Source organism: Podarcis bocagei (genome assembly GCF_964188305.1).
Source record: "Podarcis bocagei genome assembly, chromosome: 16".
Lineage (NCBI taxonomy): Eukaryota > Metazoa > Chordata > Lepidosauria > Squamata > Lacertidae > Podarcis > Podarcis bocagei.
The window spans coordinates 38909899-38931380 of record NC_138142.1 but is presented as its reverse complement, the minus strand read 5'-3'; the positions used below and the strand labels follow the sequence as shown (position 1 = coordinate 38931380).

General features: G+C 44.9%; 3 long non-coding RNA genes and 1 pseudogene across 4 annotated transcripts in view; 2 read left to right on the top strand and 2 right to left on the bottom strand.

The window, feature by feature from the left end:
- LOC308575277 overlaps nucleotides 1-2925 on the top strand; it is a 38632-nt gene extending 35707 nt beyond the window's left edge. Inside the window, exon 3 of the long non-coding RNA XR_014002729.1 lies at nucleotides 2496-2925. This is a non-coding gene — a long non-coding RNA (uncharacterized lncRNA). The remainder of the gene's footprint in view (nucleotides 1-2495) is intronic.
- Nucleotides 1-21482, bottom strand: part of LOC308575098 (heat shock 70 kDa protein 1B pseudogene) — a 264638-nt pseudogene that overhangs the window by 206285 nt on the left and 36871 nt on the right. The window lies entirely within an intron of this gene.
- LOC308575310 lies at nucleotides 5526-7278 on the top strand. The gene is made up of 2 exons (XR_014002758.1): nucleotides 5526-6133; nucleotides 6741-7278. It is a non-coding gene; the product is annotated as an uncharacterized lncRNA (long non-coding RNA).
- Nucleotides 17037-19144, bottom strand: LOC308575643. The gene is made up of 2 exons (XR_014002897.1): nucleotides 18216-19144; nucleotides 17037-17574 (listed from the first exon to the last, which is right to left on the bottom strand). It is a non-coding gene; the product is annotated as an uncharacterized lncRNA (long non-coding RNA).

Sequence of the window (21482 nt, the reverse complement as noted above, 5' to 3'; positions counted from 1 at the left end):
GCCCTGCTTCCAGCCTTCCCATTAAGGCATCTGGTTGGCCACGATGAGAACAGGATGCTGGAGAAGATGGGCCACCTTTGGCATGATGCAGCAGGCTCTCCTGATATTTTTATAGGATGAGGCAAATTTACGGAGATTGAGGGTATCAATGGCTGTGGTGGCTATGTCTGGAGCATTGCACCTCTGATCATCAGTTACTGGAAGTTACAAGTGAACAGACTGCTGCTGTGCTCAGGAGAAGCTTATGGGCTTCCTACTGACACATCTGGTTGGCCACTAGGAGAAGAGGATGTTGGCCCAGATGGGTCTTTGTCAGAATCCAGTAGGCTCTTTTGTCTTGTCTTGTTTTCATGAAAATATTTTACCAAACCAAATTCAATATGCTTGTGATAACTTAGAAACTCATTAACAACTTGGGACTTAGATACTTGGGCTCCCAACTTTCATAATCCAAAGCCAGCCGGACCAAAGGTAAAGGGAGATGGGCATTGTATTCCACCCTGATGGAATGGCTGCTGTAAAGAATAGTGGTGGGACGAGCCTGATGAAACTCGTCCTTTAGCAAGGAAGGGGAAGAGGACCTGCAGACCCATCTCTCCCCTTTCTAGAACCTGATGGAATTCCTAGTGATGTGCTGAACCTTTGAATGGCCTTTATCTTGATTAGATTGTTAAGTTCAACCCTTCCCAGAGGATCCAGGGATTGAACCTGGAACCTTCTGCATGCAAAGCCAATGCTCTACTTCTGAGCCACAGTCCTCCTCCATAGGAACAAACAAAGTTGCCTTGTATGGAGCCAGACCATTGGCTACAGATTGCTCAGTGTTGTCTACCTTGACTGACAGTGGCTCTGCAGACCCAGCCCTATCTGATTGAACCTGAGCCTTCTTCTGCATGCAAAGCAATTGTGCTACCCACAGAACTATGGGGCCATTCCCTCTCTTAGTCAAACTGTTGATCCTTCTCACCTACAGTAGCTGTTCCTCCTTTGACCAGTCATGGTTGTCTAGGAGTCCGTGTCAGTGGCAAATCTATGATGGAGATGCTAATTACTGAACTGAACAGGGCTTTGATATACAAAGCCTGTGTTTTACTGCTGACTATTGGGATTTTTTGTTTGACATAGCATTTTGTGAGAGCTTGAATACTGTCTATAAATGCTGTAAAATCAGGATTTAGGTGGAAATTTCTTTTTGTGCCTGGTTAGATTGGTTGGACTTGAGCAGGGACAAGGAACCAATCTTGAATTCTGAAAACAAAATTTAAAACTGTCAAATGTCCTAAATGCAATGTTGACTTGGGAACAAAGCATCTCAATTCAGAGGCATCTATATTGTAGAGAAAGATCTCTCTGGGGCTCCCTCTAATCCCGCAGGTGCAAGGATAAATATTGTATGAGCATGGATTGCGAATGTTGCTGATGTTGCATGTCCACCACTGGTGGGAAATAACTTCCTTGGGAAATATTCTAGTATATTTAAAGAACATGTCTCAACCAATCAGGGATCATATATGAAACATACATACAGAGATGTAAAATAAAGAAGGGGGACCGTGTAGCCCTCCAGATGTTGTTGGTCCCTGATTCCCATCACTCCTAGCCAGCATGACTGATAGGCAAAGAATGATGGGGGCTGGAGTCCAAAAACAACTGGAGGGCCTCAGGTTTCCCATTGATGATCAACAGAGTTGCCAAACCTCCAGGTCTAACCTAACATCTCCTTTCAAATACCTGGCGGAGGCTAGAATCTCCAGGTTTTTAAGAATACCAATAATAATAAAAGTAATAATTCATTAAGAAGACTGTGCATGCAACTTGCAAGCTTCATCCCAACAGAGCTGGCTGCAAATGACAGCTTAGATACTTGGGGAGGGCCTGCCCTGCTTGCTTCTCTCTTTCAACTAACCTCAGTCTCCAGGACCCATAACATCACAAGGAACCACCCCAGGGTCTCAGGTTTGGGCTCTAAAATATCATGGTTTGGGATGTTCCCCATGTGGCAACCCTACTAGCCTAGGAAATGATGTTTATCAAAGGTAGGGAACCTCTGGACCCCCAGATGTTATTGGACTCTTATGTCTATCATCACCAACCAGCATGGGTAATGGAAGAAGAAAAATGAGAGTTCTAGTCCAACAACATCTGGAGGGATCACATACCTGCTTTACAGAATACCCTAAAAGCTGCTCCCTTGGACAAACCAGATCAAAAAATGACTTTGGTCTCTCTCTCTCTCTCTCTCTCTCTCTCTCTCTCTCTCTCTCTCTCTCTCTTTCTCTCTCTCCATCCAGAAGTCATCAAAGCCATAGAAAAGATGAGCCAACAACGACTACAACAGGGAGGAGGTGGCTGTTGCTGTGGTGGCAACCGTGGAGGCGGTTGCTGTTGTGGTGGCCGTGGAAGAGGAGGAGGAGGAGGAGGAGGAGGAGGAGGAGGAGGAGGCTGTGGCTGCTGTGGTGGCCGTGGAGGTGGTTGCTGTTGTTGTGGGGGCAGAGGTGGTGGTGGATCATCTCAACAAAGCCAGAGGAGTGGAGGATGCTGCCGTAGTGGTGGTAGTGGTGGTGGTGGAGGTGGTGGAGGATGTTGTGGTGGCCGTGGAGGTGGATCTTCTCAAGGTGGAAGCAGCAGTGGCGGAGGATGCTGCGGTGGTGGAAGCAGCGGTGGAAGCAGCAGCGGAAGCAGTGGCGGATGTTGCGGTAGTGGCGGTGGAAGTTCTCAGCAGAAGATGAAGTAGATGCCTCCAAAAAGACCTGAAATCCCACACCGCAATGACCATGACCTCTTGAAGATATCTTCTTGCAAAGCAAATGGTTGCTGTCTTTTCCAGATGATGAGCCAGACCTTCCTCTGGCATGGGAAACATCAGTCTTTCATTTTCCTGCTATGACTACCTCTTTCAAGGCATTAAAAACTTCTTTCCTGCAAGCCTTTCAGTGTCATGGTGTTCTTTTCCTATCTTCACTTCTCCATACACACATAATGTTCCTACTTTTCACCCACATTGTCCTCTCTGCTCCCAAGCTCTGCAGGTAGTCCTTACACAAAACTTATGGGAGATGCTGGGGAATGAACCTGAGACCTTCTTCATAAAGAAGGTTCTCTGCCACTGATTTAGGAGTCCTCCCAAAATAGGAAGCCGCCTAGATAATCTTGCCCACTATGGCCTACTGTGACTGGCTGCATCTCTCTAGGGCCTCAAAATGAGGAAGATATTTCCCATCCTTTCCCATGTGTTCTTTTTTCAATTGGAGATGCTTTTGGCTAAACTTGGGATCCTTCTTCCATTATTGAGCTAGAATGATGGACCTATGGTCTCAGTATAAAGGAGCTTCCAATATTCTTCTTCCACGGTGGAATATGCAGGTGGCTTTTAAGAAAACCTGATCTAAATTTAATCTCTTCAGTGAAAGGTTCACTGTGTACCTATTATATTACATCTGCTCTTATTTCAGGCAAAGACAGAGGTGTTCTTTTGAATCTCCTCCCAGCTCCCACCTTTTCCAAAAACACCCAGATGAGTCATATTGTCTAATTCCTTGCCAATCAGACTCAACCTGATTACCACCTGAGAAGAGAAGTTAGTTTGAAAGGCTGATTACGAAAATATATAGATGAATATCTAATGCTCTCCTTTGGGTTGTAGATCATAGGAGTCCATGGTGCCCTAGTGGATTTTCCCTCCAATAAAATATATGAGGGGGTTGGGCTTCCAAAAAATGATGGACATTGCCATTCAAATGGTGTGTGCGCACCATGTCTATTTCAGGATAATTACATTAAGACTTGGAAGGAGATAAAAAAAGAATTTGGAGATTTGGAACACATTAAACATCTCCTTTTGGGGAAGAATTTCCACAATAAAGATGAACGTGCTTCCGAGAATGATCTTTTTGTTCCAAGCAATTCCAGTGATCAGGTGTGCAAGCTGTTTCAGAGATTGGCAAAGGGATATCTCAAGATTTATTTGGCTGGGGGGAAAACCCAGGATCAAGCACCAACTATTAAGTGACGTTAAAGAGAGGGTGGTCCCCCCCCCCATTGCCAGACCTGAAATTGTATCATGAGGCTGCTTGTTTCTCCTGGATCTTGGAATGGTTGACACTACAAAACACTTGCTGGATCTGGAAGGATTCGATAATCAGTATGGCTGGTATGCTTACCTAGGTTATGAAAAGCTTAAAGTCCACAAAGGCTTTTTGAATCACCTGGTTCGAAAATTGCTATACGTAGTGTGGGCTAAGTATAAGGACCTGTTAGAGCCAAAAATGCCATGGTGTTTATCCCTGATAGAAGCATTATTGGTATTGGGGGGGGGGACATGAGAGGTAATTGAGCAACTTACAAAGGTTTACTGGGAGACAAGGAAAATAGGCTAATTTTTTTTAAAAAAATTGAAGAAATTTGAACCCACTTAATGGACTGGTTGCAATATTTCCAATTCAATGAGACATTCCCAAAAGACAAACAGAAGGGCTTTTCCACAGAAATATCAAGACTTGAGAAAGATCTAATTCAAACCATAAAAAAATCACTCTCTAACATGTACAGACTCCTCCTAGACTGGGAGGTCAAGGAGGAGGAAGTTAAATCAGTAATGGTCTAATGGGCCAAAGATTTTGGTCACAATATTCAAATAGAAGCATGGAAAAGTTATGGAGGGAGGAACTGAAAATCACTGCGTGCTATGACCCGAAAGAGAATTTCATGAAAATGCTTTACCAATGGTCCTTAACACTTGTAAAAGTAGCCAAAATGTACAAAACCAGGCCAAGCATTTGTTGGAGATGCAGAGAGGTGGAAGGCACAATGAACCACATGTGGTGGAATTGTAAGAAAAAAAAGGGAACTCTGGGATATGATTTATAACGAAATTAAGAAAATGTTTAAATTCTCCTTCACCAAAAAGCCTGAAGCTTTTCTGCTATGTATGATGAGTAACAAAATTAAAAAAAAAAAATAAAAAAAAATTAAGGACAATTTTTATGTATGCAATAGCCACAGCAAGAAGTTTAACTGAAAAAGTCTGGAAAAGAGATTCCATCCCTAACAAACTGGAGTGGCAAATGAAAATGTTAGAATATGCAAAGATGACACAGAACAAACATCCAAAGAGAGTGGGATATTTACAGAGTATATTTAAAAGAACATTGCAAAAATCTAAATTCTCTGGGAGGCCTGAATGGAGTTCTGCATGAAATTAGAGAATTGTACAAAATCAATATAACTGAAATAACTTTGGGGAGACAATAGAAAGTGTGTAGCCAAAAATGTAATTTAGAAACCACATTGCGGTGATTGGAAGTCATGATGGAATTTGTTATGTATGAATCTAAATAATTTTTTTCTTTGTAATATGTATGGATTTGGATTTGTTTTGTGTTTGTTGATTCGGATTTGTTTTGTTTTTATTTTTTTAAACCAATAAAGCTATATATATATATATATATATATATATATATATATATACACACACACACACACACACACACACACACACACACACACACACACGGTGTGTGTGCACCATGTCATGTGATTGATTATAGCTCAGTTGGCAGAGCATAAGACTTTTAATCTCACGGACATGGGTTTAACCCTCATGTTGGACAAACAATTCCTGTATTGCAGGGGATTGGATTAGATGACCCTGCTAGTGCCTTCCAGTGCTAGAATTCTATGAAAGTGGTGAGTAATCAAATACACATTTGATGGTTCATTGTAGCAATAACCAAATTTCCATGGAATATGGATGACCTCTGCACACACCAAGTGACCTCATAAGAGAGAGGAACACCCCTGGTTTCCCCACCTTGGAACTCATATGGGGTGTGTCCAGCAATCATTGCCAGGTGACACAAGGGCAACACGACTAAGACCCAGATGGATGGAGACATCGTCCCTTGCTTGGAAATTCTGTGTGCAATGCCATGAGTCAAAGCCAAGGTTGCACAGCTTCAACTAATTAAGAGAGAGATTGGTACAAAATGCATAGGAAAAGAAAACAAATAGGCATGGCTGGGCCATGGCTCACTTGACAGGAGGGGTTGGCTATGGAATAGTATAAAAAGGTGTCCTGGGTGGGAGGCTGACATTCACAACAGCTGCACTTCCAGAGATCTCTTTGGTGAACCAGGTAAGTCTCTCTCTCTCTCTCGCTCTCTCCCTCCCTCCCTCCCTCATCCTTCTTTCAGGCAGTGGTGACTGGTGCCCATTGGGACTGGCATGGTGGAAGGCCTTAGAAGCAATCTGGTTCCCTCCAATGCTGCTGGACTCCAGCTCCCATCATTCTCCGAACAACTCTCAGCACTCTTAACAAACTTCAGCTCCAATAATTATTTGGGGGAAGCCATGACTGTTTAAAGTTGTTTCTTGGGGCCTTAAATGTATGGTCTGCATGTGGTCTTGGGAGCAATCTGTTGCCCGCCAATGTTCCCATGAGCCGCAAGCATGGCCAATGTTCAGTGGTGCTGGGCGTTGCCACCCAACAACATCTAGAAGACACCACATTGGTTACTCCTGGATTAGTGTGAGAGAGATGTTGGATAATTTCCATGCTGACTGGTGGGGCAGGAGGCAAGGAGCCCAACAGCAGGGTTGTTGTGAGAATAAAATGGGGCAGGGGAGGGTCATTAATATCCATGCCTTGTGTGGCTCCCAGGACGAAAGTTGGGATGCAAATGCAGTCAGAAATTACCCAATTTTACAAGAGTAAGCCCAGATCTGCCTTCTGTTTCCTTCAGGTTTGCTTTGACAGCCAAGAAAGATGTGCTCCCGTCAGGACAAAGACCAATGCTACAAGCAGGAGAAAGAAGAAGGGTCCTGCTGTGGTGGCCGGAGGTCTTCCACCAGTGAGGACCGAGGTTCCTGCTGTCTGGGACGGAGAAACAGCGGAGGGTGTCATGGCAATCGGGGTTCATCCGGCTGTCATGGGAAGCAACAAGAGCAGCAGCAGCAGCAGAAGCAGGTCTTCCAAGTGCCATCTCAGCAGCTGAAGTAACACCAAGGAGAATTCCTAGAAGGGCCTAATTCTGCAGGAATTAGGTGGAGTCATTTCAACTACAGTTCCTGAGCATTTGAGGCACTCTCAGCTTTATCTCTGTGCCAAATTCCACCACCCCAATGCTCCAAATTCTCAGCTGCCTCTTCTCCTCTTCAAAGGGGAACATCTCCTGTGATATTTGGAGCATGAGAAGAGCAAGGAGAGTCATCCAGCTATTTCTATTTGCTGTTCATTTGCACACATGAGAGAATAAATAATAAACAATTAATAATAATGAACTCTTGATTTTTTATTTCTTTTAAACTTTTTTATTTTAAGAATCTCTGCATTTCATCCAAAGAATCATCCATTTCAATCCCGTGAATGACCAATGTGAATGTCATGTTGATGTAGGTTCATAGGAAGTTGCATTCTCCTGAAACAGAGCCTTGGTCATCTAGCTCAGTATTGTGTACTCTGACTATTGCGTACATTATTGTGTACAGTGGCTCTCCAGGGATTCAGGTAAGGGAGGCAGTGATGCTTCTGAATTCCAGTTGCTGGGAATCCCAGGAAGGAAGAGTGCTCTTGCAAAGCCTCCAACATTTCTCTGATGAAAATAGGGAGGTCCTATGCCATTATCATCATCATCATCATCATTATCATCATCTTCATCATCAATATTCCACCTATCTGACTCACTTGTGAGTCACTCTGGACAGCTTCCAACATAAAAAATCCACACAATATACTTCAGTATATGTAGTTTCCTTCAGATGTCTTTTACAGGTTGTAGAGTGACTTAACTCTTTGGCTCAGGGGTTGGATAACTCCATACCCTCCAACATTTCTCCAGTGAAAAGAGGGGTGTCCTAAGGAAAAGCAGGACATTGTGGGATCAAATAAAAAACCGGGACAGCTTCTATAAATCCAGAATTGTCCCTGGAAAATAGGGGCACCTGGAAGGTTTACTCTTGGGGTTTTGCACTGTGAAAATAGGATATTGAATGAGATGCATCATTGGCCTGATCTATCACGGTTCTTCTTTTGTTTTGGGGAATGCCAGGTATTGAACCTGGGTCATTGGTTTGTTTGTTTTTATTGAAAGCCGTTTTGGAGGACTTATCCTCTAAGCTCGCTTTTAAACGCATTCAATGAACAAACAGACACAAACACGTAGAATACCTCACTCTTATACAATGTCTCCTTGTTAAAGTTTGTTGGGTCGTATATCTTTTGACCCACTGAGTCTGCTGCAACGGCCCTGCAATAAATTTGATTTATTGCCACTCTGACAAACTTCCAATGGCACCCACATGCTTCCACTCCATGCACTGCCTCAGTTGCCAGTGTTAACAGAAAAATCCGAGGGCTCCCTTGGACAAAAAACAAAGACACCAGCCGGGATTACTTGGAGCAAAACATCAGCCTGTAGGCTTGGCCTTTATTGATCTGTTGCAACAGGGTGCTCCCCTCACCTGCAGGAGAGAGGAGAGATCTCGGAAAATGGTGTGCAAGGCCTTATAAAGACTTTTGAAATTGCCACCCTGTAGATCAAGACAACCCCCAGAAACATCATACATACATCACAGAAGGGGTGTAACCTAAGACCACCCCCAGATACATCACACCTGCATCACAGAAAAGGCGGTCTAAAACAGAAATTTGAATGTTGTTTTTCTCCTGTCCTTGTTTATCTCCTGTCTGGCTGGCAGGTTACTTGATTGGATTTCCTGGGCAGCCTGGCTAGTCTTTTGTAATGATAAATACTTAGTTCCTGGGCCAGGTCACAGGCTCACACCCTATTCAAAGTTACAGATAGGTAGCCGTGTTGGTCTGCCATAGTCAAAATAAAAAAAAATCCTTCCAGTAGCACCTTAAAGACCAACTAAGTTAGTTCTTGGTATGAGCTTTCGTGTGCAAGAACTAACTTAGTTGGTCTTTAAGGTGCTACTGGAAGGAACCCTATTCAAACACAGACATACCCTTAAGACAGGATTTGTGAAGGAAAAGACCCTGCAGAGAAAAGATTTCGTCAGTTTAGGAATCAAAATGGTTCCAGATTGGTCTTCCTGTGCTGATCTATGTATGTGCTTGGTTGGTACACTTATGAACATTACCATATATTTAAGACCATAAAATTCCTATCACACCAGATAATAGCAGAGTTCACAAGCAGCATAAAATGGCTTGTCTGTGTCTACGTGGTGTCCTCAGTAACTCAGGTTGACACCAGTGCTTCTAATCTAAAACTCTTTATTTAGAAACATTCAAAACAGAAAAGAAAAACCCACAGAATCTAGCTGCATGTTTGCAGCTTTCTGCCTCTTAACAACCTTGCTAACGTTCTCAGACAGACTGCTCTCCAGAGAGAGGTCAGCTCCCACAGAGCACAGATCAAAGGGAAAAAGCACAGATCATGTGGGCAGTGCACCCAGTTGATAAGAACCATGCTCCTGAAGTGTTAACTCCTGACAGTCCAGAACCACAACACACCTGAAGCCCATCTGATGACAACCAGTTGAGTCCACAGGGACACCACAGATCCAACCCAAAGGAAGGACTGTAACTCACTGGTAAAACTGCTGTTTTGCATGAAGGAGGGGCTAGGTCCAATCACTAGAAAGCTGCAGCTGCCAATCAGTGTAACTGACCTTGAGCTAGATGGACCAATCATCTGCAACAGGGGTGCCAATTTGAATGAAGTATTGTGGGGGGCCAGTTAAGCCACACCCCACACCATTTGAATGGCAATGCCCATTAACTTCTTGGGGGCCCAGTCCCCTCAAATATTTTATTGGAGGGAGAAGCCACTACGGCCCTTAGGAATTGGCTTCTATGATCTACAACCCTAAGGAGAGCATTAGACATTCTTCTATATATTTTCCTAATCAGACTTTCTGGCTAACTTCTCGTTTCATGTGATAATCAGGTTCTGTTTGTTTGGCAAGGAATTAGACAAGATGACTCACTTGGGTGTTTTTGGAAAAGGTGGAAGCTGGGAGGAGATTCGAAAGAACACCTCTATATTTGCCTGAAATAAGAACGGATGTAAAATAATAGGTACACAGTGAACCGTTCACTGAAGAGATCAAATTTAAATCATGTTTTCTTAAAAGCCACCTGCATATTCCACCGTGGAAGAAGAATATAGGAAGCTCTTTTATACTGAGACCGTAGGTCCATCATTCCAGCTCAATAATGGAAGAAGGATCCCAAGTTTAGCCAACAGCATCTCCCATTGAAAAGAGATCATGTGGGAAAGGATGGGAAATATCTTCCTCATTTTGAGGCCCTAGAGAGATGCAGCCAGTCACAGTAGGCCATAGTGGGCAAGATTATCTAGGCGGCTTCCTATTTTGGGAGGACTTCTAAATCAGTGGTAGGGAACCTTTTTTATGAAGAAGGTCTCAGGTTCAATCCCCAGCATCTCCCATACATTTTGTGTAAGGACTACTTGCAGAGCTTGGGAGCAGAGAGCACAATCTGGGTGAAGAGTAGGAACATTATGTGTGTATGGAGAAGTGAAGATAGGAAAAGAACACCATGACACTGAAAGGCTTGCAGGAAAGATGTTTTTAATGCCTTGAAAGAGGTAGTCATAGCAGGAAAATGAAAGACTGATGTTTCCCATGCCAGAGGAAAGTCTGGCTCATCAATCTGGAAAAGACAGCAACCGTTTGCTTTGCAAGAAGATATCTTCAAGAGGTGGTGGTCATTGCGGTGTGGGATTTCAGGTCTTTTTGGAGGCATCTACTTCATCTTCTGCTGAGAACTTCCACCGCCGCCGCCACCACCGCAACATCCGCCGCTGCTTCCACCGCTGCTTCCACTGCTACTTTGACCGCTGCTCCTGCCACCGCAGCATCCTCCTCCGCTGCTGCTTCTGCTTTGAGAAGATCCACCTCCACGGCCACCACAACATCCTCCACCACCTCCACCACCACCACCACTGCCACCACTGCCACCGCTACGGCAGCATCCTCCACTCCTCTGGCTTTGTTGAGATGATCCACCGCCACCTCCACGGCCACCACAACAGCCTCCTCCTCCTCCTTGGCCACCACCACCATGACAGCCTCCTCCTCCTCCTCCACCGCTTCTGCCGCCACAACAGCCACCTCCTCCTTGTTGTTGTTGTTGTTGGCTCATGTTTGCTATGGCTTTGATAACTTCTGGAAGGAGAGAAAGACAGAAAGACCAACATCATTTTTTGATCCAGTTTCTCCAAGGGAGCAGCTTTTGGGGTATTCTGTAAAGCAGGTATGTGATCCCTCCAGATGTTGTTGGACTAGAACAGGCATAGGCCAACTCTGGCCCTCCAGATGTTTGGTGCTACAATTCCCATCATCCCTGACCACTGGTTCTGTTAGCTAGGGATGATGGGAATTGTAGTCCCAAACTTCTGGAGGGCTAGAGTTGGCCTATGCCTGGACTAGAACTCTCATTTACCTTCTTCCATTAGCCATGCTGGTTGGTGATGATAGACATAAGAGTCCAATAACATCTGGGGGTCCAGAGGTTCCCTACCTTTGATAGACATCTTTTCCTAGTCCAGCAGTGAGGAACATCCCAGACCCTGATATTTTACAGCCCAAACCTTAGACCCTGGGGTGGTTCCTTTTGATGTTATGGTGTGGGTACTGGAGATTGAGGTCAATTGAGAGAGAAAAGCAAGCAGGGCAGACCCTCCCCAAGTATCTGGGCTGTCATTTGCAGCCAGCTCCTGTTGAGATGAAGCTTGCAAATCTTCTGAATGAATTATTACTTCTACTTCCACTATTATTCTTATTCTTATTGGCATTCTTCCACACCTCGAGATTCAGGCCTCTGCCAGGCATTTGAAAGGAGCAAAATTAAACCAGGAGATGTTAGGTTAGATGTGGAGGTTTGGCAACCCTATTGATCATCAATGGAAACCTGAGGCCCTCCAGTTATTTTTGGACTCCAGCCCCCATCATACTTTGCCTATCAGTCATGCTGGCTAGGAGTGATGGGAATCAGGAACCAACAACATCTGGAGGGATATAGGTTCCCCTTCCCCTATTTTATACCTCTATATGTATGTTTCATATATGATCCCTGATTGCTTGAGACATGTTCTTTAAATATACTAAAATATTTCCCAAGGAAATTTATTTCCCACGAGTGGTGGACATGCAACATCAGCAACATTCATAATACATGCTGCTGCTCATACGATATTTATCCTTGCACCTCAGGGTTTAGAGGGTGCCCCAGAGAGATCTTTCCCTACAACACAGATGCCTCTGAATTGAGATAATAATAATAATAATAATAATAATAATAATAATAATAATAATAATAATAATTTATTTGTACCCCGCCCATCTGGCTGGGTTTCCCCAGTCACTCTGCTTTGTTCCCAAATCAGCATTGCTTTTAGGACACTTGACAGTATTCAATTGTGTTTTCAGAAATCAAGATTTGTTCCTTGTCCCCACTCCTGTCCAGACAATCTAACCAGGCCCAAAAAGAAATGCCATAAAACCCTCTAAATTTCCAGCTTAATCCTGATTTTACAGCCATTTATAGACAGTAGTCAAGCTCTCACAAAATGCTATGTCAACCGAGAAATCCCATTACTCAGCGCTAAAACACATGCTTCGTATATCAAATCCCTGCTCAGTTGGGTTTTTTTTTTAAAAAAGCATCTCCATCATAGATTTGCCACCGTCAAATACTCATGGACAACCATAGCTCGTCAGAGGAGGAACAGCTAGGTGAGATGGACCAACAGTTTGACTAAGAGAGGGAATGGCCCCATAGCTCTGTGGGTAGCACAATTGCTTTGCATGCAGAAGAAGGCCACAGGTTCACTCAGACAGGGCTGGGTCTGCAGAGTCAAGGTAGACAACATTGAGCAATCTGTAGCCAATGGTCTGACTCCATACAAGGCAACTTCGTTTCTTCCTTTCTATGGAGGAGGATTGTGGCTCAGAAGTAGAGCATTGGCTTTGCATGCAGAAGGTCCCAGGTCCAATCCCTGGATCCTCCAGGATGGATTGGGAGAAGATCCAGTCTGAAACCCTGGAGAGCTGCTGCCCATTAGAATAGGCAGCACTGAGCTATATGAACCCAACAATCTAATCAAGATAAAGGCCATTCAAAGGTTCAGCACATCACTAGGAATTCCATCAGGCAGTAGCAGGGGGAGAGATGGGTCTGCAGGGCCTCTTCCCCTTCCTTGCTAAAGGACGAGTTCCATCAGGCTCATCCCACCACTATTGTTTACAGCAGCCATTCCATCAGGATGGAATACAAATCCCATCATCCTTTACCTTTGGTTCGGCTTCCAGTGGATGATGAAACCTGGGAGCCCAAGTATCTAAGTCCCAAGTTGTTAATGAGTTTATAATATATCACAAGCATCTTGAATTTGGTTTGGTAAAATATTTTCATGAAAACAAAATAAGACAAAAGAGTCTACTGGATTCTGACAAAGACCCATCTTGTCCAGCATCTTGGCCAATCAGATGCCTCAATGGGAAGCCCACAAACTTTTCCCGAGAATAGCAGCTTCCCAGTATTTAGAGCCAAACAGCCTCTGCCAGTGGAGGTAGAACATAGCCATCATGACTAGCAGCCATTGACCTCTCCGGTTGCAAATCTAGAAAGCTATTGGTCCTACTCAATTAGATTTAGCAGAAGGCTCCCTTGAAGAATGACAGATCCATTGACAATCCAGAGAAGAGTCAGGTCCTCACACTTACCCGGTCAATCACTGAGAAGACGTTGTTGTCAAGTCAAGTGTTGTCGAGCGAATGAGGATCCCTTGGAACAAAAGAGCTTTTTATACCATCTCCAGACATTCCATTTCAGGCACCAGAGACATTCTATTAGAATTTTTGACGCACCCATGGCCTCACATTTCATTAACTCCCCACCATCTTGCATTAATGAGTTTTGACTCATTCCTACATGAGATTCCTATCTTCCGTTACACTTGAGTATGTTATGCACCTGTGTCTGTGGGTGCCTTCTGTCAGGATGCAACACCTGACTTCACCATCTAGCCTCATCCACATGGACTGGCAACTGCTCTTGAGGGGCTCAGGGAGGGAGGCTCTCCTAGAATTACCTGGAAATGTTGTTGTTGGAACCTAGGACCTTCTGTACGAAAGGAAGAGGCTCTGCTACTGGGCCTTGGTCCCAATATAGAACATAAGGAATTGTCTTACACCAAGTCAATCTGCAGTGTTGCCGAACTAACAGGGAGGATAAGAGGAGATATGGTACAAAAAGTGAATAAGGAGTCGGTTATCTTTAAGGAATGGGGGTGCTGTGGGTTAAACCACAGAGCCTAGGACCTGCTGATCAGAAGATCGGAGGTTCGAATCACTGCGATGGGGTGAGCGCCTGTTGCTCGGTCCCTGCTCCTGCCAACCTAGCACTTCGAAAGCACGTCAAAGTGCAAGTAGATAAATAGGTACCGCTCCGGTGTGAAGGTAAACAGCGTTTCCGTGCGCTGCTCTGGTTCTCCAAAAGCAGCTTAGTCATGCTGGCCACATGACCCGGAAGCTGTACGCCGGCTCCCTCAGCTAATAAAGTGAGATGACCGCCGCAACCCCAGAGTCGGCCACGACTGGACCTAATGGTCAGGAGTCCCTTTACCTTTTATCTTTAAGGAATACATCATAATTTATGTGGAAAAAGTAGAATTTCTGGCAGATATTGAGTGAATCCAGAAAATGATTAGAGTGAAAGGAGAGTAAAGTCAAGATAGAAGAAGAGATTAAAGAAATAATGAAATGCATTTAAGCTAGTTGGAAAAATAAAGTAGCGTAACAAGAACGGCTGGAAGTCACTTGGTGGGTGTCTGTGTGGGGTAGGTATGTAGGTCTGTTGATATGTACAGTATAGGTAGGTATTATATAGAGTAATGTAGGTATGGTTTATGTTATGAAAATAAGGTAGTGTGTTGTGTATGTGTATTGTGTAAATGTATATTTATGTGTTTTATATGTTAATAAATTTTAAAAAGTCAGTCTGCAGTGTTTCAGACAGGGTGCCTTTTTAAGCTCTAGTTAGGGAGGCTGCTCTGCTACTAAGCTACCTTTATACATAGCTGTCAACTTACAGATTTGAAAATAAGGGACCAGCAGCCTTGAAAATAAGGGATCAGCAGCCAAAATAAGGGATTTTGCTTAGCTTATGCACGTTGGGGCTGCCGTCGTCCTGCACAAGGAGTTCCATCGGCCCTTCCCCGCCTGAGAGAGAGGGAGAGAGACTCTCTCCTGTGATCCCGGCATGAGGAAGTTGCGGCAGCGCTGGGGCCGTTGAAGTGCCACCCTTCTGCGTCCCTCCGCATCCCCTCCTCCTCCTCCTCACTCAGGCCGCCTCCTCAGCCTCTGCCGTTGCCGCCTCCGGCTTCCCCTAGCAGCGCAAGAGAGGGGCTGCCTGCCAATCCGCCGCCACCCATCTCCTCATGACGCACCCCTGAGGGGGAAAAGCGAGAGACGGAGAAGCGGCAGCTCGTCTGCGCTCTCTCGCTCTCTCGCTCTCTCGCTCTCTCGCGCGGCGGAGGACCCCGAGCCGCTGCTTCCCTCCTGAGCCGGGTGAGCATGAAACCTGGGAAATTTAAGGGACATCGTCAATCCGGAACAGCAGCAGGAAACGGCACTGGGATAAGGGAGTTTCCCGCCAAATAAGAGACGGTTGACAGCTATGCCTTTATATTACTGCTCTGCCACAGTGCTATGGTCCTTAGCCTAAAAATCAAGTGAGATTTCAGTCCTGGTGTTCTTGAATAAAAAGCTGGTTTACACAGGAGGCTGTTTTCTACAGAGTCAGACCACTGGTGCATCTATCCCGGTGTTAAACACACTGAAAAGGCATTGAGTCTTTGGGGTTTTAGGCAGGGAGCTTTTCACAGCCCTATCTGGAAATGCCAGGACTGTACCTGGCACTTGCTGTATGCTCTGCCACTAAGCTGTGACCCTTACTGTTGCTTGCTTGTAATCATTTACCATTATATTACTGTCTTATACAGTGGCATGGGGGCAGATGGGGCTCATCATATTCAGAAGGTAGTTCATCTAGGAGAAGGAAAACTGTGATCCAAATCTCTCCTGCCTTGTGGTTATACTCATTCGTGAGAAAGGCTTTGGAAGTGAACCCTGAGGAGAAAGCCATTCCTGCTGCCTTGCGGGTTATCATCAGGAGAAGAAACCCGACACAAATACGGAGTGGAGTCCTTCAGAAGGTTAGATAGTGTCTTCTAGGTCTCTTTTGAGCACTTCTTGCAAGCAAACAATCTCCCAGGTTCAATACCGGGCATTCCCATAAGAACAAAAGAAGAATCATGATAGATCAGGCCAATGAGGCATCTCATTCAATATCCTATTTTCACAGTGCAAAAACCACAGGAGTAGACCCTCCAAGTGTCCCTATTTTCCAGAGACAGTTCTGGATTTACAGAAGCTCTCCTGGTTTCTGATTTGATCCCAAAATGTCCCACTTTTCCTTAGGACATCCTTATTTTCATTGTAGAAATGTTTGAAGGTATGGAATTATCCAACCCCTGAACCAAAGAGATAAGTCACTATGCAACCTTTATAAGACAACTGAAGGAAACCACGTATCCTGAAGTTTATTTATTTTTTATGTTGGAAGCTGTCCGTAGTGACTCACAACTGAGTCAGATGGGTGGAATATTGATGATGATGATGATGATGATGATGATGATGATAACAATAGAAATAGGACCTCCCTATTTTCATCAGAGAAATGTTGGAGGCTATGCAAGAGCACTTTTCCTTCCTGGGATTCCCAGCAACTGAAATTCAGAAGCATCACTGCCTCCCTTACCTGAATCCCTGGAGAGCCACTGTACACAAGAATGTACGCAATAATCAATGTATGCAATACTGAGCTAGATGACCAAGGCTCTGTTTCAGGAGAATGCAACTTCCTATGAACCTACATCAACATGACATTGACATTGGTCATTCACGGGATTGAAATGGATGATTCTTTGGATGAAATGCAGAGTTTCTTAAAATAAAAAAGTTTAAAAGAAATAAAAAACCAAGAGTTCATTATTATTAATTGTTTATTATTTATTCTCCCATGTGTGCAAATGAACAGCAAATAGAAATAGCTGGAGGTCTCTCCTTGCTCTTCTAATGCTTCAAATGTCACAGGAGATGTTCCCCTTTGAAGAGGAGAAGAGGCAGCTGAGAATTTGGAGCATTGGGGTGGTGGAATTTGGCACAGAGATAAAGCTGAGAGTGCCTCAAATGCTCAGGAACTGTAGTTGAAATGACTCCACCTAATTCCTGCAGAATTAGGCCCTTCTAGGAATTCTCCTTGGTGTTACTTCAGCTGCTGAGATGGCACTTGGAAGACCTGCTTCTGCTGCTGCTGCTGCTCTTGTTGCTTCCCATGACAGCCGGATGAACCCCGATTGCCATGACACCCTCCGCTGTTTCTCCGTCCCAGACAGCAGGAACCTCGGTCCTCACTGGTGGAAGACCTCCGGCCACCACAGCAGGACCCTTCCTCTTTCTCCTGCTTGTAGCATTGGTCTTTGTCCTGACGGGAGCACATCTTTCGTGGCTGTCAAAGCAAACCTGAAGGAAACAGAAGGCAGATCTGGGCTTACTATTGTATAATTGGGTAATTTCTGACTGCATTTGCATCCCAACTTTCATCCTGGGAGCCACACAAGGCATGGATATTAATGACCCTCCCCTGCCCCATTTTATTCTCACAACAACCCTGCTGTTGGGCTCCTTGCCTCCTGCCCCACCAGTCAGCATGGAAATTATCCAACATCTCTCTCACACTAATCCAGGAGTAACCAATGTGGTGTCTTCTAGATGTTGTTGGATTGCAACGCCCAGCATCCCTGAACATTGGCCATGCTTGCGGCTCATGGAAACATTGGCGGGCAACAGATTGCTCCCAAGACCACATGCAGACCATACATTTAAGGCCCCAAGAAACAACTTTAAACAGTCATGGCTTCCCCCAAATAATTATAGGAGCTGTAGTTTGTTAAGAGTGCTGAGAGTTGTTAGGAGAATGATGAGAGCTGGAGTCCAGCAGCATTGGAGGGAACCAGATTGCTTCTAAGGCCTTCCACCATGCCAGTCCCAATGGGAACCAGACACCACTGCCTGAAAGGAGGACAAGGGAGGGAGGGACAGAGACAGAGACAGAGACAGAGACAGAGACAGAGACAGAGACAGAGACAGAGAGACTGACTTACCTAGTTCACCAAAGAGATCTCTGGAAGTGCAGCTGTTGTGAATGTCAGCCTCCCATCCAGGACACCTTTTTATACTATTCCTTAGCCAACCCCTCCTGTCGATTGAGCCATGGCCCAGCCATGCTTATTTGTTTTCTTTTCCTATGCATTTTGTACCAATCTCTTTCTTAATTAGTTGGAGCTGGGCAACCTTGGCTTTGACTCATGGCATTGCAGACAAAATTTCCAACAAGGGATTATGTCTCCATCCATTTGGGTCTCAGTCGTGTTGCCCTTGTGTCACCTGGGCAATGATTGCTGGACACACCCCATATGAGTTCCAAGGTGGGGAAACCAGGGGTGTTTCTCTCTCTTATGAGATCACTTGGTGTGTGCAGAGCTCATGCACATTCAGTGGAAATTCAGTTATGACTACAATGAACCAAAATGACATTATGTACACATTCGATTACTCACCTTTGCTATCATAGAATTGTAGGACTGGAAGGCACTAGGAGGGTCATCTAGTCCAATACCCTGTAATACAGGAAATGTTTGCCTAATATGGGGCTTGAACCCACGACCCTTGGATCAGGGGCTTCATGCTCTACCGACTGAGCTATCCTGTAGTCCATGCGCACTGGCCTGACAGGAGTCTGCAGGATTTCCAGGAGTTGTGTCTTTCATCTCTACAGTGATGGCCACCAACTTGTATGGCTTTAAAAGGGGATTCAACAAGCTAGTGGAGATCAGACTAGCAGTGGCCCCCAGCCATGAGAGCTATGTTCTCCCACTATTATATGCTGCATGCCTGATCATAATACCAGTCACTGGGAATCATCAGTAGGAAGAATTGATGCTTGTGGGCTTCCCATTGTGATCATTTGATTGGTCACTGTAAGGACAGGATTCTGGACTAGATTGGTCATTGACCCAGCAGCGAAATTGGTTTTATTCTCTCTCTTTTTAAATTTTATTTATTTATTTTGTTTTTCAAATCAAAATTTCATAGAGATATATCAAACATAAATAATAAAAACAGGATTCCATGGAATCTCCTGGCTTTCCACCCTCCCCTTTGTGGGTCCTGTCATTTATCATTTCCTTCTGCATCTTTTATGATAGTCCAAATCTTTTACATCTCCATTGCATCCGGAAGTCACCCTTAAACTACAAGTGATATTCCAATCCTTACTAACGATTTTAACTGTTTACAATGGTCTTTAAGATGTTATAAATTTTCCCTATTCCTTATTGAAATTTTGGCCATCCTGATTTCTGCATCGTCCATCAACTTCTGCCATTCTTCTCTGGTAAGGACTTGGTCTTCTTTCCATCTCTGGTTGGTTTTATTATCCTATGACTTAACAGTGAGAGAAGGGGCTCTCCCATTCATGCTCTGCCTGTCGCTTTCCTAGTAGAATTTAATAGTTTACTGAGAGACCTGGCTGTTAGGTTAGATGGGCCTAGATGATCCAGCAGGGACATCCTTATGATCCAATGGGCTTTCTGTTTTATGTCTGGTAGGCACCGACGAACCCCTCGTCCTCCTGGAATTAGTCTCAAAGACCATCCCATTGGCTGTAGTACAGTGGTACCTCGGGTTAAGTCCTTCTTAACCCGAAGGTCCGTTCTTAACCTGAAACTGTTCTTAACCTGAAGCACCACTTTAGCTAATGGGGCCTCCTGCTGCAGCCACGCCGCCGGCGCACGATTTCTGTTCTTATCCTGAAGCAAAGTTCTTAACCCGAGGTACTATTTCTGGGTTAGCGGAGTCCTGAAGTGTATGTAACCTGAAGCGTATGTAACCCGAGGTACCACTGTATGTGTACGATAAGATGTGTAAACCATTCGATCGAGAAGCTCTCCAATCCGTGAACAAATAAAACTAAAATCAACAACCCGGTTAAAAACAAATATACACAAAAGCATGATCATAGAACACAACATATGTGCCCTCCCATAATCCCTAGTCAAAATCTTATTGCTCCTTCATTCAATCATAGATTTGTAGAGCCGGAAGAGGTCACAGGGGTCATCTTTTTGAAACCCAGCAATGCAGGAATCACAGCTAAAAATCCCTAATATATAACTTTGCAACCTCTGTTTAGAAACCTCCAGTGAAGGCAAGTCTTACATAGTCCATTCTACTGCTGAACGGCTTGTAATGATTCAGCCATTTATTATATGGTCACAGACCCCTTAAAACGAAACACAGAAAGTGTAAAAACATGATCATTTAAACATTCACTTGTTCTATTATAACTCTGTAGTTTTCGAGCTACTGACACAGGTTTAAGGCTAGTACAGTGGTACCCCGCAAGACGAATGCCTCGCAAGACGGAAAACCCGCAAGACGAAAGGGTTTTCTGTTTTGGAGGCGCTTCGCAAGACGAATTTCCCTATGGGCTTGCTTCGCAAGACGAAAGCCCATAGGGAAATCTCCGGGGACCTGTTTTAAATTGCTGGCGGTCGGGAGCAAAGACTTTCGCCCACAGCCGGCCTTCAGAAGAGGTCCTGGACCTCTTCTGAAGGCCGGCGGGGGGCAAAAGTCTTTGCTCCTCCCCGCCTGCCTTCCCGGGACAGCGGAGACTTCTCCGCTGCCCCGGGCGAACTTAAAATGCTGGCGGGCGGGAGCGAAGCGTTCGCTGCCGACCCCCAGCATTTTAAAATCTCCCCGGGACAGCGGAGAAGTCTCTGCTGTCCCGGGGAGATTTTAAAATGCTGGGGGTCGTTCGCTGCCGACCCCCAGCATTTTAAAATCTCCCCGGGACAGCTGAGGCTTCGCTCCCGCCCGCCAGCATTTTAAAATCGCCCCGGGACAGCAGGGGCTTTTAAAATGCTGGCGGTCGGCAGCAAAGCCCTCCTGTCCCCGGAGCTTGCGGGGCGGGAGGTGGGAAGAAGGGCTTTTCTTCCCACCGCCAGCCTTCAGAACAGCCTTCTGAAGGCTGGCAGTGGGAAGAAAAGCCCTTGTCCCCCCCCCCAGCCTTCAGAAGAGGTTGGGGGACAGACTGTCCCCGGACCTGGTCTGAAGGCGGTTTCCCTAGGAACGCATTAATTGATTTTCAATGCACTCCTATGGGAAACCGTGCTTCGCAAGACGAAAAACTCGCAAGAAGAAAAAACTTGCGGAACGAATTAATTTCGTCTTGCGAGGCACCACTGTAGTTCCACCAGTGCTCCCCCCCCCAAAAAAAAAAATGTTGAGGGGTACTCTCATTTTGACTCAAGAAAAATCACCATTTTATAGTTCAAATCAGTGGGAATAAAACCAGTAAATGAACAAAA